Raw genomic sequence first — 16,577 nt, forward strand, 5'->3', positions numbered from 1 at the left:
GCACTGCTTAAATTACATGAGTAAATCGTACCAATATTGAAATTATGCTCAGACAATTCTGAGGATGTAATAAACCAATGCTTTTACCAACTAATTTGGTAGCATATGTTTTATTTATATTACATCAACCATGCACTGCTTTTAGACACAACAGTTTTGTCTGGGTCTGTTTTTACAGCCTGGTCTCATAGATTAGACGTAACACAGCGGGGAGGACTATGTACATAAAGTGCTGTACTTCTTAAATGGTTCACCCGATATGGCTGAAAATACCCTCAAATGAAGGCTGACAGTCTGCACTTCACTGTCATTGTATAATTTCAAAATCCAAAGTTCTGAAGTATAAAGCCAAATTAACAACAAAAATGGTCACTGTCCCAAAACTTTTGTAGCTCACTGTAGGTAGTTATTTATTTGTTGTTTTATCTATGCACTGTATTATTCCTGCAATTAATGTAACATTTGTGCACCTCTGAATGCATTTGAAGCTGTAGAACATTGCTGAGTAATGATTTTACTGAGAGATAGATGATATGGGGGAAGACTACCCCAGATGAGCAGACCGACACTGTAGCAGCACCACTTTAAGAGCCCTGCTGCATATTGGCTATTGAGTAACCTGCAAAGATTACAAATGGAGCACCCTCAAAATTAGATTAGATCTGATTAAATAGTTTAGTAATGATCGTGAATGGGACCCGAAAGCGCTTATGTCTGCGTTTTCTCTGGCCAGGGTGAAATCAACTTCCTACTGCAGTGAAATTACTTCATTATACCTTAATTTAGGAATAACTCCCTGGTCTCGATCCGCCGATCCCAAGACTCCCATTTCAACATTGTTGTCTTCTTGTGTGTAATGTACAACACTATTTTTTTGATAGCAGGAAGTGTTTAGCAATATTGATGTAATGGTATGAAATAGTGTGATGCCAGAGCAACAGCTCAGTATAGTTCTGCCATTTGTTGTATTAACCATGGCTACAACAATCATAACTCACACACATAATTATAGCTGCATTGTAATAGTCATTTCTACCAGATCTCACTCCCTCTCTTCCATCGAGTCTCAGTACTCTGCAGAAATCATTCAGACATGGCAGCAGGACTTTCCCTCATCATTCATTATCAACACCACACGCTAATTCACTCAACTGTCTGCGTTTGATTAAAACCGCCAACGCCATGTGGAGAGAAAGACCTGGACTGTGAAGATCACCCAATTCATTTCACTTTTCATGAAAGGTAGTATGTTTTTTAATATTTTTATTCTTCCCTTCCTCCAATGTTCTTTAGTGTAAGTTTAGTTATATGCCACTCCTCTCTCCTTCGCTTCCCACTGCAGCGCCTCATTTCCCCCCAATCAGTCTCTAATTGGCTGGTCTCCTGCTGTGAGAGGGAGGAAGTTCAGACCTTCTCTCTCTGTGTGAAATAGAACCGTGTGTTATCCTCACAGTCCAGAACATGTGTCACCAACCCTAGAGCAGCTACAGAGGCACTGCTGGTGTTTCAAGCCTGGTTCGAAATGTTCCTTTCTGCCTCTCATCATTTTAAATTACTCTGGTAGACTGTTAGTTAGTGTCTCAGCTATGCTTAGCATGTTCTCTCCCCTGGTGTGTTTGAGACGCTCATCAGGGAATCATTGACTGATTATCTCTCTCTTTCCATTTCCCCCCATTCTTTCTTTCATTTAGTTTCTTTATTTTCTTCCTCTCCTTCCTGTTTCTCTCAGTCCACCTTACTCTGTCTCCCTCTTATCTCCCTGGGAGTTGAGCCACCATCTGGGGGTCTGGAGGGTTCCTGGGGTGAGGTAGGCAGTTGGACAGAGCCGTCCACAGAGTGGCAGGCTTGTGAAGTTCTGTTTCGAGAGAGAGAGAGAGAAAAAGAGAAAGAGAGAGAGAGGGAGAGAGAGACAGAGGAAAGAGAGAGAGGAAAGAGAGAGAGAGAGAGAGAGAGAGAGAGGAGGAAAGAGAGAGAGGAGAGAGAGAGAGGAGAGAGAGAGAGAGAGAGGGAGAGAGAGAGAGGAAAGAGAGAGAGAGGAAAGAGAGAGAGAGGAAAGAGAGAGAGAGAGAGGAAAGTGTGAGAGAGAGAGAGAGAGAGAGAGAGAGAGAGAGAGGGAGAGAGAGATCCCACCTGGAGTACACAGTATTGCATAATAGCATCAATCACTGATCAGTGAGTACTCAGAGAACAGAGAAAGTATGTGTGCATGTTATTGGCTGTGTTACTCGGTGGGGGTGTTGTATTGTTGTGTTGTTGACCTACTGTAAGTGCTGTGATCAGCAGGAAAAGGCCTTTAATAATCACCACCAATTACAGGAGCGGCCAATCTCTCTGAGGAAAACATCACCACTCTCTCTGGCAGCTGAGGAGAAGCAGGTCTTCTCTCAAGGCGCCCCATAGGCCTATACACTGCAGGCCCAACTATTCATAGAAAGAGTGAACCAACCAGGCGTTCCACTGAGGCACTGCTTTGTTCACTCTGTACACTGTATTTTGCATCAAACGTCTAAAGTAGTACACCATATAGGTAATAGGGTGCTATTTGTGATGCAAAAACAGTGTGGAGACTGAACCAAGCAAGCTCTCCATTGAGACACTTTAGATGAACAGGAGCAAACACCTTGCAGGTTGTTTTCCTCCAGCAATAAGTAATGTGGCTGGGTTGACTGTGGCAGTGATAAATCATAGGGAGGAAACAGCAGGAGGCTCCTGGACAGCTGCTGGCTCCTCGGAGCTCATCTTAGCCAAGCTTAAAACAGCTCCAACCATCTGTCGAGAAACACAATGTCTTACGCACACACACAGACCTGCCCACCATGTCCACGCTAGCAATAGTAAACAGATACACAATACTACTATTCTTAGGTATGCCCAAGCCTTTTGAGACGAGACCCACATAGCTGAAATCTCCAAAAATATTAATGTGGTCTGCTTATCAAGTTCCAATTCAATGTTTTTGACTCATTATATTTTTTAAGATGATGTTTGTTGCTGGTGCTCCGTATCAACAAGTGAGAGATATAACAACATAAATGTATCTCAGGCTACATCCCAATTGGCACCCTATTCCCTATACCATGTAGTTTACGAATGTTTAATCAGTAAGGATGGTCTGAATGGATTGTCACTTCAATCATCTAGCAAACTCATATACAGGTATTCAGACCCCTTGACTTATTCCACATTATGTTGTGTTACAGCCTAAATTAAAACTTGATTCAAAATATTTTGTTCTCACCCATCTACACAGTGAAAAAGTGAAAATATGTTTTTGAAAAATGTTTGCAAATTCATTGAAAATGAAGTACAGAAATATCTAATTTACATAAGTATTTACACTCCTGAGTCAATTTAGTTTATTTTAGTTCAATTTATTTTCACCAAAGAAAAGTTATAAACAATAATACAGATAAACAGCAATACAGATAAAAATAAATAAATAAAAACTGTGTGCAGGTGTGGTTGGAAGCTGTCATGCCTACTCCCGCGCTCAACGTCGCCAGTCTACTAACCACCGGCCCTGGAAAACCATCATTACACACACCTGCTGCCCATTATTACGCACACCTGGACATCATTATTTCCTTGGTTACTTTATATAGCCATCAGTCACTTGGTAGTATTGTTTTATTCACGTTCTATATGCTTCTTATGTTTTGCCTATCTGCATGTATCATTATTAAACTCTCCTTCTGCACCTGCTTCCTGGCGTGTAGGTAACAGAATACTACCTCGACATATGGAAGCAACAGAAGAGAAATCATCTTTCAGACGGTCAACAAACAGGGTAATCTACTCCACCAACACCACGACCAGCTGCGCACAACTACGGCTACGGATGAGGTCCTCTGTGTTCTCCACCGCTTCGACAACACAAGAGAAGATCTTCATACCACTGTCAGAGGGCTTGCTACCGTCACAGTGAGCCATTCCCCCAGCCTACCCAGCAGTTCGCCAGGGTCAGCGATGCCCGACTGTAGTTCCCGGAAGGAGATCAATACTACAGTCATACGACCGGTGTGGAGGGAGAGAAGTGGCCTTGGAACGACTGAACACCGTGCGCAGATCGTGATACTCCTCCGGCACCCCTGTCAAATCGCCAGGCTCCTCCTGTGAAGAAGAGACAGAGGAAACAGGAGGGATAGCAGACATTAAACAGGTCACATGACAAGAAACATTCCAGGATAGGATAGTATTACTAGACCAATTAATAGAAGGGTTATGGCGCACTAGCCAGGGATGACCCAAAACAACAGGTGTAAAAGGTGAACGAAAAATTAAAAAAGAAATGGTTTCGCTATGATTACCAGAGACAGTGAGGGTTAAAGGCAGCGTCTCACGCTGAATCTTGGGGAGAGAACTACCATCTAAAGCGAACAAGGCCGTTGGCTCCCCTAACTGTCTGAGAGGAATGTCATGTTCCCGAGCCCAGGTCTCGTCCATAAAACAGCCCTCCGCCCCAGAGTCTATCAAGGCACTGCAGGAAGCAGATGAACCGGGCCAGCGGAGATGGACCGGAAAGGTAGTGCGTGATCCAGAAGGAGAGGCCTGAGTAGTTGCGCTCACCAGTAGCCCTCCTCTTACTGATGAGCTCTGGCTTTTACTGGACATGAGGTGACAAAATGACCAGCGGAGCCGCAGTAGAGACAGAGGCGATTGGTGATTCTCCGTTCCTTCTCCTTGGCCGAGATGCGGATACCCCCCAGCTGCATAGGCTCAGCATCCGAGCCGGCGGGGGAGGGTGGCAGTGATGCGGCAGGTGGCAGTGATGTGGAGAGGGGAGCAACGGAGAACGCGAACTCCTTTCCACGTGCTCGGCGACGAAGATCAAACCGTCGCTCTATGCGAATAGCGAGAGCTATTAAGGAGTCCAGACTGGAAGGAACCTCCCTGGAGAGGATCTCATCCTTAACCTCGACGAGGAGACCCTCCAGAAAACGAGCGAGCAAAGCCGGCTCGTTCCAGTCACTAGAGGCAGCGAGAGTGCGAAACTCAATAGAATAATCCGTTATGGATCGATTCCCCTGACATAGGAAAGACAGGGCCCTGGAAGCCTCCTCCCCAAAAACAGAACGGTCAAAAACCCGTATCATCTCCTCCTTAAAGTCCTGAAACTGGTTAATACACTCAGCCCTCGCCTCCCAGATTGCCGTGCCCCACTCACGCGCCCGTCCGGTGAGGAGAGAAATGACGTAGGCGATGCGGGCTGCGCTCCTGGAGTAAGTGTTGGGCTGGAGAGAGAACACCACATCACACTGAGTGAGGAATGAGCGGCACTCAGTGGGCTCCCCTGAGTAACAGGGCGGGTTGTTGATCCTGGGCTCCGGAGACTCGGAAACCCTGGAAGTGGGCGGTGGATCGAGGTGGAGTTGGTGAACCTGTCTTGTGAGGTCGGAGACTTGGACGGCCAGGGTCTCAACGGCATGTCGAGCAGCAGACAATTCCTCCTCGTGTCTGCCTAGCATCGCTCCCTGGATCTCGACGGCGGAGTGAAAAGGGTCCGGAGCCGCTGGGTCCATTCTTGGTCTGATTCTTCTGTTATGTACTTGAGTGAAGACCCAAAAGCGGTTTTAACAGAAAACAGAGTTCTTTAATGAAAAACAGGAATGGCATAAATCCTCTTCCAACGTTGACAATGGAACAAAAAGAACGTAGTATAGTGCAGGATGCACCTGCCAGGCAGACTCCGACAGGATAGGACAAGGTGGAAGCAAACGAGACGACAGCTTGCTTCTGGCATCAAAAACACAAACAAGAATCAGACACTGAAAGTAGCAGGAACAGAGAGAGAAATAGAGACCTAATCAGAGGGGGAAGAGAGAACAGGTGTGAAAGAGTGAATGAGCTAGTTAGGGGAGATGTAGAACAGCTGAAGAATGAGAGACAGAGAAGGTAACCTAAAAAGACCAGCAGAGAGAGACAGAGTGAAGAGAAAGGACAGGAACAGACATAACAAGACATGACACTACCCAGGAAATGACATAAAATCCCCTGTTAGCCACTGGTATATGTTTCACTTACTAATCTATACAGAAGCCACATCATCATTGTGCTCGACAACTGGAATCAATTCAATCAGTCTGGGAAACATTCTCTCTCTGTGCCTGATCCTGTGAGCAGAATTTAATACAAAGAGAGCACTGCTTAAATTACATGAGTAAATCGTACCAATATTGAAATTATGCTCAGACAATTCTGAGGATGTAATAAACCAATGCTTTTACCAACTAATTTGGTAGCATATGTTTTATTTATATTACATCAACCATGCACTGCTTTTAGACACAACAGTTTTGTCTGGGTCTGTTTTTACAGCCTGGTCTCATAGATTAGACGTAACACAGCGGGGAGGACTATGTACATAAAGTGCTGTACTTCTTAAATGGTTCACCCGATATGGCTGAAAATACCCTCAAATGAAGGCTAACAGTGTGCACTTCGCTGTCATTGTATAATTTCAAAATCCAAAGTTCTGAAGTATAAAGCTAAATCAACAACAAAAATGGTCACTGTCCCAAAACTTTTGTAGCTCACTGTAGGTAGTTATTTATTTGTTGTTTTATCTATGCACTGTATTATTCCTGCAATTAATGTAACATTTGTGCACCTCTGAATGCATTTGAAGCTGTAGAACATTGCTGAGTAATGATTTTACTGAGAGATAGATGATATGGGGGAAGACTACCCCAGATGAGCAGACCGACACTGTAGCAGCACCACTTTAAGAGCCCTGCTGCATATTGGCTATTGAGTAACCTGCAAAGATTACAAATGGAGCACCCTCAAAATTAGATTAGATCTGATTAAATAGTTTAGTAATGATCGTGAATGGGACCCGAAAGCGCTTATGTCTGCGTTTTTCTCTGGCCAGGGTGAAATCAACTTCCTACTGCAGTGAAATTACTTCATTATACCTTAATTTAGGAATAACTCCCTGGTCTCGATCCGCCGATCCCAAGACTCCCATTTTCAACATTGTTGTCTTCTTGTGTGTAATGTACAACACTATTTTTTTGATAGCAGGAAGTGTTTAGCAATATTGATGTAATGGTATGAAATAGTGTGATGCCAGAGCAACAGCTCAGTATAGTTCTGCCATTTGTTGTATTAACCATGGCTACAACAATCATAACTCACACACATAATTATAGCTGCATTGTAATAGTCATTTCTACCAGATCCCACTCCCTCTCTTCCATCGAGTCTCAGTACTCTGCAGAAATCATTCAGACATGGCAGCAGGACTTTCCCTCATCATTCATTATCAACACCACACGCTAATTCACTCAACTGTCTGCGTTTGATTAAAACCGCCAACGCCATGTGGAGAGAAAGACCTGGACTGTGAAGATCACCCAATTCATTTCACTTTTCATGAAAGGTAGTATGTTTTTTAATATTTTTATTCTTCCCTTCCTCCAATGTTCTTTAGTGTAAGTTTAGTTATATGCCACTCCTCTCTCCTTCGCTTCCCACTGCAGCGCCTCATTTCGCCCCAATCAGTCTCTAATTGGCCGGTCTCCTGCTGTGAGAGGGAGGAAGTTCAGACCTTCTCTCTCTCTGTGAAATAGAACCGTGTGTTATCCTCACAGTCCAGAACATGTGTCACCAACCCTAGAGCAGCTACAGAGGCACTGCTGGTGTTTCAAGCCTGGTTTGAAATGTTCCTTTCTGCCTCTCATCATTTTAAATTACTCTGGTAGACTGTTAGTTAGTGTCTCAGCTATGCTTAGCATGTTCTCTCCCCTGGTGTGTTTGAGACGCTCATCAGGGAATCATTGACTGATTATCTCTCTCTTTCCATTCCCCCCATTCTTTCTTTCATTTAGTTTCTTTATTTTCTTCCTCTCCTTCCTGTTTCTCTCAGTCCACCTTACTCTGTCTCCCTCTTATCTCCCTGGGAGTTGAGCCACCATCTGGGGGTCTGGAGGGTTCCTGGGGTGAGGTAGGCAGTTTGGACAGAGCCGTCCACAGAGTGGCAGGCTTGTGAAGTTCTGTTTCGAGAGAGAGAGAGAGAAAAAGAGAAAGAGAGAGAGAGGAGAGAGAGACAGAGGAAAGAGAGAGAGAGGAAAGAGAGAGATAGGAGAGAGAGAGAGAGGAGAGAGAGGAAAGAGAGAGAGAGAGTGGGAGAGAGAGAGAGGAAAGAGAGAGAGAGGAAAGAGAGAGAGAGGAGAGAGAGAGAGAGAGGGAGAGAGAGAGAGGAAAGAGAGAGAGAGAGGAAAGAGAGAGAGGGGAAAGAGAGAGAGAGAGAGGAAAGTGTGTGTGAGAGAGAGAGAGAGAGAGGGGGAGAGAGAGATCCCACCTGGAGTACACAGTATTGCATAATAGCATCAATCACTGATCAGTGAGTACTCAGAGAACAGAGAAAGTATGTGTGCATGTTATTGGCTGTGTTACTCGGTGGGGGTGTTGTATTGTTGTGTTGTTGACCTACTGTAAGTGCTGTGATCAGCAGGAAAAGGCCTTTAATAATCACCACCAATTACAGGAGCGGCCAATCTCTCTGAGGAAAACATCACCACTCTCTCTGGCAGCTGAGGAGAAGCAGGTCTTCTCTCAAGGCGCCCCATAGGCCTATACACTGCAGGCCCAACTATTCATAGAAAGAGTGAACCAACCAGGCGTTCCACTGAGGCACTGCTTTGTTCACTCTGTACACTGTATTTTGCATCAAACGTCTAAAGTAGTACACCATATAGGTAATAGGGTGCTATTTGTGATGCAAAAACAGTGTGGAGACTGAACCAAGCAAGCTCTCCATTGAGACACTTTAGATGAACAGGAGCAAACACCTTGCAGGTTGTTTTCCTCCAGCAATAAGTAATGTGGCTGGGTTGACTGTGGCAGTGATAAATCATAGGGAGGAAACAGCAGGAGGCTCCTGGACAGCTGCTGGCTCCTCGGAGCTCATCTTAGCCAAGCTTAAAACAGCTCCAACCATCTGTCGAGAAACACAATGTCTTACGCACACACACAGACCTGCCCACCATGTCCACGCTAGCAATAGTAAACAGATACACAATACTACTATTCTTAGGTATGCCCAAGCCTTTTGAGACGAGACCCACATAGCTGAAATCTCCAAAAATATTAATGTGGTCTGCTTATCAAGTTCCAATTCAATGTTTTTGACTCATTATATTTTTTAAGATGATGTTTGTTGCTGGTGCTCCGTATCAACAAGTGAGAGATATAACAACATAAATGTATCTCAGGCTACATCCCAATTGGCACCCTATTCCCTATACCATGTAGTTTACGAATGTTTAATCAGTAAGGATGGTCTGAATGGATTGTCACTTCAATCATCTAGCAAACTCATATACAGGTATTCAGACCCCTTGACTTATTCCACATTATGTTGTGTTACAGCCTAAATTAAAACTTGATTCAAAATATTTTGTTCTCACCCATCTACACAGTGAAAAAGTGAAAATATGTTTTTGAAAAATGTTTGCAAATTCATTGAAAATGAAGTACAGAAATATCTAATTTACATAAGTATTTACACTCCTGAGTCAATTTAGTTTATTTTAGTTCAATTTATTTTCACCAAAGAAAAGTTATAAACAATAATACAGATAAACAGCAATACAGATAAAAATAAATAAATAAAAACTGTGTGCAGGTGTGGTTGGAAGCTGTCATGCCTACTCCCGCGCTCAACGTCGCCAGTCTACTAACCACCGGCCCTGGAAAACCATCATTACACACACCTGCTGCCCATTATTACGCACACCTGGACATCATTATTTCCTTGGTTACTTTATATAGCCATCAGTCACTTGGTAGTATTGTTTTATTCACGTTCTATATGCTTCTTATGTTTTGCCTATCTGCATGTATCATTATTAAACTCTCCTTCTGCACCTGCTTCCTGGCGTGTAGGTAACAGAATACTACCTCGACATATGGAAGCAACAGAAGAGAAATCATCTTTCAGACGGTCAACAAACAGGGTAATCTACTCCACCAACACCACGACCAGCTGCGCACAACTACGGCTACGGATGAGGTCCTCTGTGTTCTCCACCGCTTCGACAACACAAGAGAAGATCTTCATACCACTGTCAGAGGGCTTGCTACCGTCACAGTGAGCCATTCCCCCAGCCTACCCAGCAGTTCGCCAGGGTCAGCGATGCCCGACTGTCCCTTCTGGAGAAGTATGATGGTACGCCATCGAAATGCCGTGGATTCCTACTCCAGTGCTCTCTCTATTTCGCCCATCAGACGGGAGCCCCCACCACTGAGAAATCCAAGGTTGCCACAGTCATTTCCCTGCTGACCGGGCAGGCGTTAGTGTGAGCTACGACAGTCTGGGAGAGGAGGAGCTGGGTTCCTAAGAGAGGTTCATGGCTCTGTTTAGGGTGGTCTTCGGCCATCCTCCTGAGGGTAGAAAGGGAGGTGAACGACTTATTCAACTCCATCAGGCTGCCCAGACCGCTGTGGAATACGCCCTCAACTTTCGGACTGTGGCAGCCTCCAGTGGATATAATGAGTGGGCGCTCCGCACCCTATTCCGGAGAGGACTGCGCTAAGAGGTCCAGAAGGAGTTGGCGTGTCGGGATGATACGCTTTCCTTGGACGCAATTATCACAATGGCCATCTGGCTGGATAACCTTCTTCGGGAGCTCCGGTGCCTATCATGCCATATGCCTCCCTCCTTTGGCAGAGCTTGAACCCATGGAGATAGGGTCTACACACCTCCCCGCAGCAGAGTGGTGTCCCCGGAGACAGCTGAGGTTCTGCACCTGTTGTGGCCAGGAGGGGCATCATCAAATCAAATTTATTTATATAGCCCTTCGTACATCAGCTGATATCTCAAAGTGCTGTACAGAAACCCAGCCTAAAACCCCAAACAGCAAGCAATGCAGGTGTAGAAGCATGGTGGCTAGGAAAAACTCCCTAGAAAGGCCAAAACCTAGGAAGAAACCTAGAGAGGAACCAGGCTATGTGGGTTGGCCAGTCCTCTTCTGGCTGTGCCGGGTAGAGATTATAACAGAACATGGCCAAGATGTTCAAATGTTCATAAATGACCAGCATGGTCGAATAATAATAAGGCAGAACAGTTGAAACTGGAGCAGCAGCACGGCCAGGTGGACTGGAGACAGCAAGGAGTCATCATGTCAGGTAGTCCTGGGGCATGGTCCTAGGGCTCAGGTCCTCCGAGAGAGAGAAAGAGAGAGAGAAGGAGAGAATTAGAGAACGCACACCTAGATTCACACAGGACACCGAATTGGACAGGAGAAGTACTCCAGATATAACAAACTGACCCCAGCCCCCGACACATAAACTACTGCAGCATAAATACTGGAGGCTGAGACAGGAGGGGTCAGGAGACACTGTGGCCCCATCCGAGGACACCCCCGGACAGGGCCAAACAGGAAGGATATAACCCCACCCACTTTGCCAAAGCACAGCCCCCACACCACTAGAGGGATATCTTCAACCACCAACTTACCATCCTGAGACGAAGCTGAGTATAGCCCGCAAAGATCTCCGCCATGGCACAACCCAAGGGGCGGGGGGGGGGGCGCCAACCCAGACAGGATGACCACAGATGAGTCTTCAGTAAAGACTTAAAGGTTGAGACCGAATTTGCGTCTCTGACATGGGTAGGCAGTCCGTTCCCTAAAAATGGAGCTCTATAGGAGAAAGCCCTGCCTCCAGCTGTTTGCTTGGAAATTCTAGGGACAATTAGGAGGCCTGCGTCTTGTGACCGTAGTGTACGTGTAGGTATGTACGGCAGGACCAAATCAGAGAGATAGGTAGGAGCAAGCCCATGTAATGCTTTGTAGGTTAGCAGTAAAACCTTGAAATCAGCCCTTGCTTTGACAGGAAGCCAGTGTAGGGAGGCTAGCACTGGAGTAATATGATCAATTTTTTTGGTTCTCGTCAGGATTCTAGCAGCCGTATTTAGCACTAACTGAAGTTTATTTAGTGCTTTATCCGGGTAGCCGGAAAGTAGAGCATTGCAGTAGTCTAACCTAGAAGTGACAAAAACATGGATTAATTTTTCTGCATCATTTTTGGACAGAAAGTTTCTGATTTTTGCAATGTTACGTAGATGGAAAAAAGCTGTCCTTGATATGGTCTTGATATGTTCTTCAAAAGAGAGATCAGGGTCCAGAGTAACGCCGAGGTCCTTCACAGTTTTATTTGAGACGACTGTACAACCATTAAGATTAATTGTCAGATTCAACAGAAGATCTCTTTGTTTCTTGGGACCTAGAACAAGCATCTCTGTTTTGTCAGAGTTTAATAGTAGAAGGTTTGCAGCCATCCACTTCCTTATGGCTGAAACATATGCTTCTAGCAAGGGCAATTTTGGGGCTTCACCTGTCACGGTTCATGAATCCTCTGCCTCTCTCTCTCTCTCTCTCTCTCTCTCTCTCTCTCTCTCTCGTTTGTGTGGGCGTGGTTCCCAATCTCGGCCTGATTGTCTGTGCCAGCTGGAACCACTTATCTTCCCTTTATATGTTCTGTAACCAGTGTTTCTTGTTGTCAGATCGTTGTTTCTTCCCTGAGGTTGTGTCGTGTGTCCGTGCTCTTCTCTTGTGTGGATTATCTGCTGTGCTCCTTCCTACTCATCCGGACACACTCCCCTGGTTTTCTCAGCACGCTATCATCGGAAGATGCGCCCGAGTCCCTGGGTCGGATTCCGTCTGAGTACAGTCTGTCTGTCCTGTTGCTGCTGTGAACTATATTCATTAAACCATCGTTGCTTGCATCTTGCATCCGCCTCTGTATTGTTACAGAACGATCTGACCAGACCATGGATGCAGCGAGTTCAACGAGTCTGACCGAATTCATTTCCCGCAGTATCACGAGAATGGATCAACAAGAGGAGAACATCTCCAGCACAGGTCGGGCAGTACAAGCCCTTGCGACGCAGGTATCCCAGCTGACCCAACAATTGCAACATCTGAGGGGTTCCGCTGCGCCACCTACACCGGCAGTTCAACCCGCCTCGCCAGAGCCGGATTCCCAGCTAGAGCCACGGCTACCGATAAGATCTAAACCAGGCCAGAACTTGTCCGTGTAGACCAATTTGGGTTTCCAATCTCTCCAAATGAATGTGGTGATCGATGGTATCAAAAGCAGCACTAAGGTCTAGGAGCACGAGGACAGATGCAGAGCCTCGGTCCGATGCCATTAAAATGTAATTTACCACCTTCACAAGTGCCGTCTCAGTGCTATGATGGGGTCTAAAACCAGACTGAAGCATTTCGTATACATTGTTTGTCTTCAGGAAGGCAGTGAGTTGCTGCGCAACAGCCTTTTCTAAAAATTTTGAGAGGAATGGAAGAGTCCATCAGCTTCAACAATATCCGGTGCATCGCAACCTGGGATCCATGAGAGCAGAGCAGCGGCCCTGTGATCATCCATCTCATAGGAAAGGCATGAGTCCTTCATGATCTTCCGCCATACCGTTCCTGGTTTCCATTTCACTGGTTGGCTGTCCCTCTTGTTGATTCTACCGCTCTAGTGGATTTCAGTGCCACGGGGGAATTTAATTGACCAGGCCCTCATCTCCTCCATTAATATCCCATCGTACCCGTTCTCTTCTCCTCTTCTGGTTCACACCCTGGATAATCGACCAGTGGGATCAGGCATTATCACACAAGTCACAGCACCACCCACCTTCACCGTGGGATCCATGCACCAGGAGAGCATTTCCTCATCATCACAGCACCAGTGCATAAAGCAATTCTCGGCCATTTGTGGTTCCAATGTCATGACCACGCCATCTCCTGGTCAAGGATGGAAATCACCTGGATGCCGAAATAATTACTTTCTCTTGCCCTGCGGTTACACATCGGTTGAGAGTTTTATGGTTGCCCTCCAGCCCGACATCCCAGCAGTTGACCAGGTTCCTCTAGAGGTGTTCTCCAAAACCCAAGCCATCTGTCTTCCTCCTCATTGCCACTGGGACTGTGTCATTGACCTGCTAGACGGCTCTGTGCCGCCGTGTCTACCGTCTGTCGGTGGCTGAGATCAAGGCCATGGAGGAGTACATCCAGAAGGCTCTCCAACAGGGTTTTGTCTGCTCATACACCTCTCCTGCGTTGTCAGGTTTCTTCATCATTACAAAGAAGGATGGGGGTCTGCGTCCCTGCATCGATTACAAAGGTCTCAATTTTATCACCACTAAGTAACAATACTGTCTCCCGTTGGTACTGGTCACCATCGAACAGTTCTGCAGGGCCCGTTTTTTTTTACGAAACTGAACTTCAGCTCCATCACTTCTCCTCTCACCTCTCTCCTCGTAAGTTGGTGTGGAGTCCTGCAGCCGTTGAGGCCTTCTACCTACTGGAGGGTAGTTTTACCTCCGCCCCATTGCTGAAACACCCAGATCCTACGCTGCCCTTTGTTGTGGCGGTGGATGCCTCCGAAGTGGGCGTCACCCTGTCATATCGCTCAGGTTCTAAGAGCATCAAAGCCAATGTCCTGTCCCGTCTCCAAGATTCAGGAGAGGTTCCGATCCAGAGTGCACCCATCATTCCATCCTCTCGAATCATTGCTCCGGTGCTTTGTGGACGTGGACATCTGCCAGGCTCTGGAGAGGGAATCCAAGTCTCCCACCTGCCCTTCAGAGCGCACATACGTCCATATGGGGGTAACGGATCGGCTATTGACCTGGGCACACACACGCCGCTGGACACCCAGGTATCACCCGCACCATTCAATCTATCTCTGCTAAGTACTGGTGGTCCACATTGGCGCGGGAGGTTGCCCGCTATGTAAACTCCCGCACCGCCTGCCCTACCGGAAGTTGAGCCCCCGGTTTGGTGAGCCGTTCAAGGTCATCCAGAGGGTCACAGAGTTATCTTTTTGTCTACAACTCCCCACCAACTATCGGATCTCAAACTCTTTTCATGTTTCTCTCTCCTCCGCCTCCCCTGAACAACAAGGGGACCCCCGCCTATGGACTCCCAACGCCGTGGGGGTTGGCTCCAGTACCTGGTCGACTGGGGAGGGGAATGGTCCTGAGGAGTACAGTTGGATCCCAGTTGCCAACATCCTGAACCCCAACATCGTCCAGGATATCCATTTCCGCTGTCCGGCCCGGCCCGCTCCATACCCTCGGAGCTTGTGACAGTAGCTCAACGTTGCCTGTCTACTAACCACCAGCCCTGGCAACCATCATAACACACACCTGCTGCCCATTATTAAGCACACCTGGACATACTTATTGAGTCAAGACATTTCAACTTGTACACATTTCTAAAAAGATAATTACATTTTGACATTATGGGGTAGTGTGCGTAGGCCAGTGACACAAAATCTTAAATTCCGGCTGTAACATAACAAAATTAGGAAAAAGTCAAGGGGTGTGAATACTTTCTGAAGGCACGGTAAATACCTGCTATGCTGATGAGGTTACATTATAGACACTACCATGGATACTTATGAGGTAACGTTATAATCGTTACCATAAAAATGCTGAAGGCATTGTAATTCATATCACTTTCTGTCTCACTCATAAGCATAGCAGGTATTTATATGGTAGTGTCTATAACGTTACCTCATCAGCATAGCCTGTAAGGACCGACGCCGGACAGGAGAAGCAGGTACAGGGAGTCAAACATTTATTCAGGAACAGACATAGAACACAACAGGAACACCGTCAGCACACGAAAAAACAAGGACACATGAGAAACATCAATCCCGAAGCAGGGAACAGAGTTTGGGAACAGACAACTATAGGGAAGGTAATGACACAAGTAATTGAGTCCAAGTGACTCCAATGATCGGTGACGTGCATGACAGGAGGAAGGCAGTTGTGCGTACTGATGGTGGCTTGAGTGCGTAATGCTGGGGATCCTGGCGCCCTCGAGCGCCAGGGGGAGGAAGAGCAGGAGCAGGCGTAACAGTATTTATTTATACTGTATGTAGTCAGGTGGTAAAAGCATATAGCTGTATTCATGTATATCCACTAGATGTCACTGCTCCTTTAAGTGATCCGTTAATAATGTGTGAAAGCGGTTATGGGATTGCACCTGTGCAATTTGTGAGAGCAAGCAATTACACTGGAGAGCTGTTGTAATCCATTGTGGGTTCAATGTTACATTAGATTGGTAAATAATACTTTTTTATCTTACTCTTGTACTGAAATATATTATATTTTGCATCATCTGCTGTGTATAAGAGTTTGTTTGTAATATTTATGCCAGATGGCCATGTTAGCCTGTTGATACTTTCAGATTGACATGAGGATGTTAGCCTCCTGCTAGCTGAATACCAGTGCTCGCAGAACCACATTGTGGAGTTGATAACATTATTTGAAGCGTCAGTAATTATCAGAATGACATTCTATTTCATGTAAATCTTCAGGGTGTTGTATTTTGTTTCATTTTTTAATTGTAACTTACTATATATGGTGGTTTGTCATTTCCCCCAGTGCTGTATAGGTGAGATGAGGATCTACTGTTCCATGTGAGGTTAGGACATCACGTGGACAGTGTATTTGTAAGTATTCATCTGTTTTATGACAATATTTATTTTAGTTTTTCATGCAAGATGTAATTTTGTTTATGGACATCATGTACTTAGAAATTTGAAATGTTAGGAAG

The sequence above is a fragment of the Oncorhynchus masou genome, chromosome 5 (genome assembly GCF_036934945.1).
Source record: "Oncorhynchus masou masou isolate Uvic2021 chromosome 5, UVic_Omas_1.1, whole genome shotgun sequence".
Taxonomy (NCBI): Eukaryota; Metazoa; Chordata; class Actinopteri; order Salmoniformes; family Salmonidae; genus Oncorhynchus; species Oncorhynchus masou.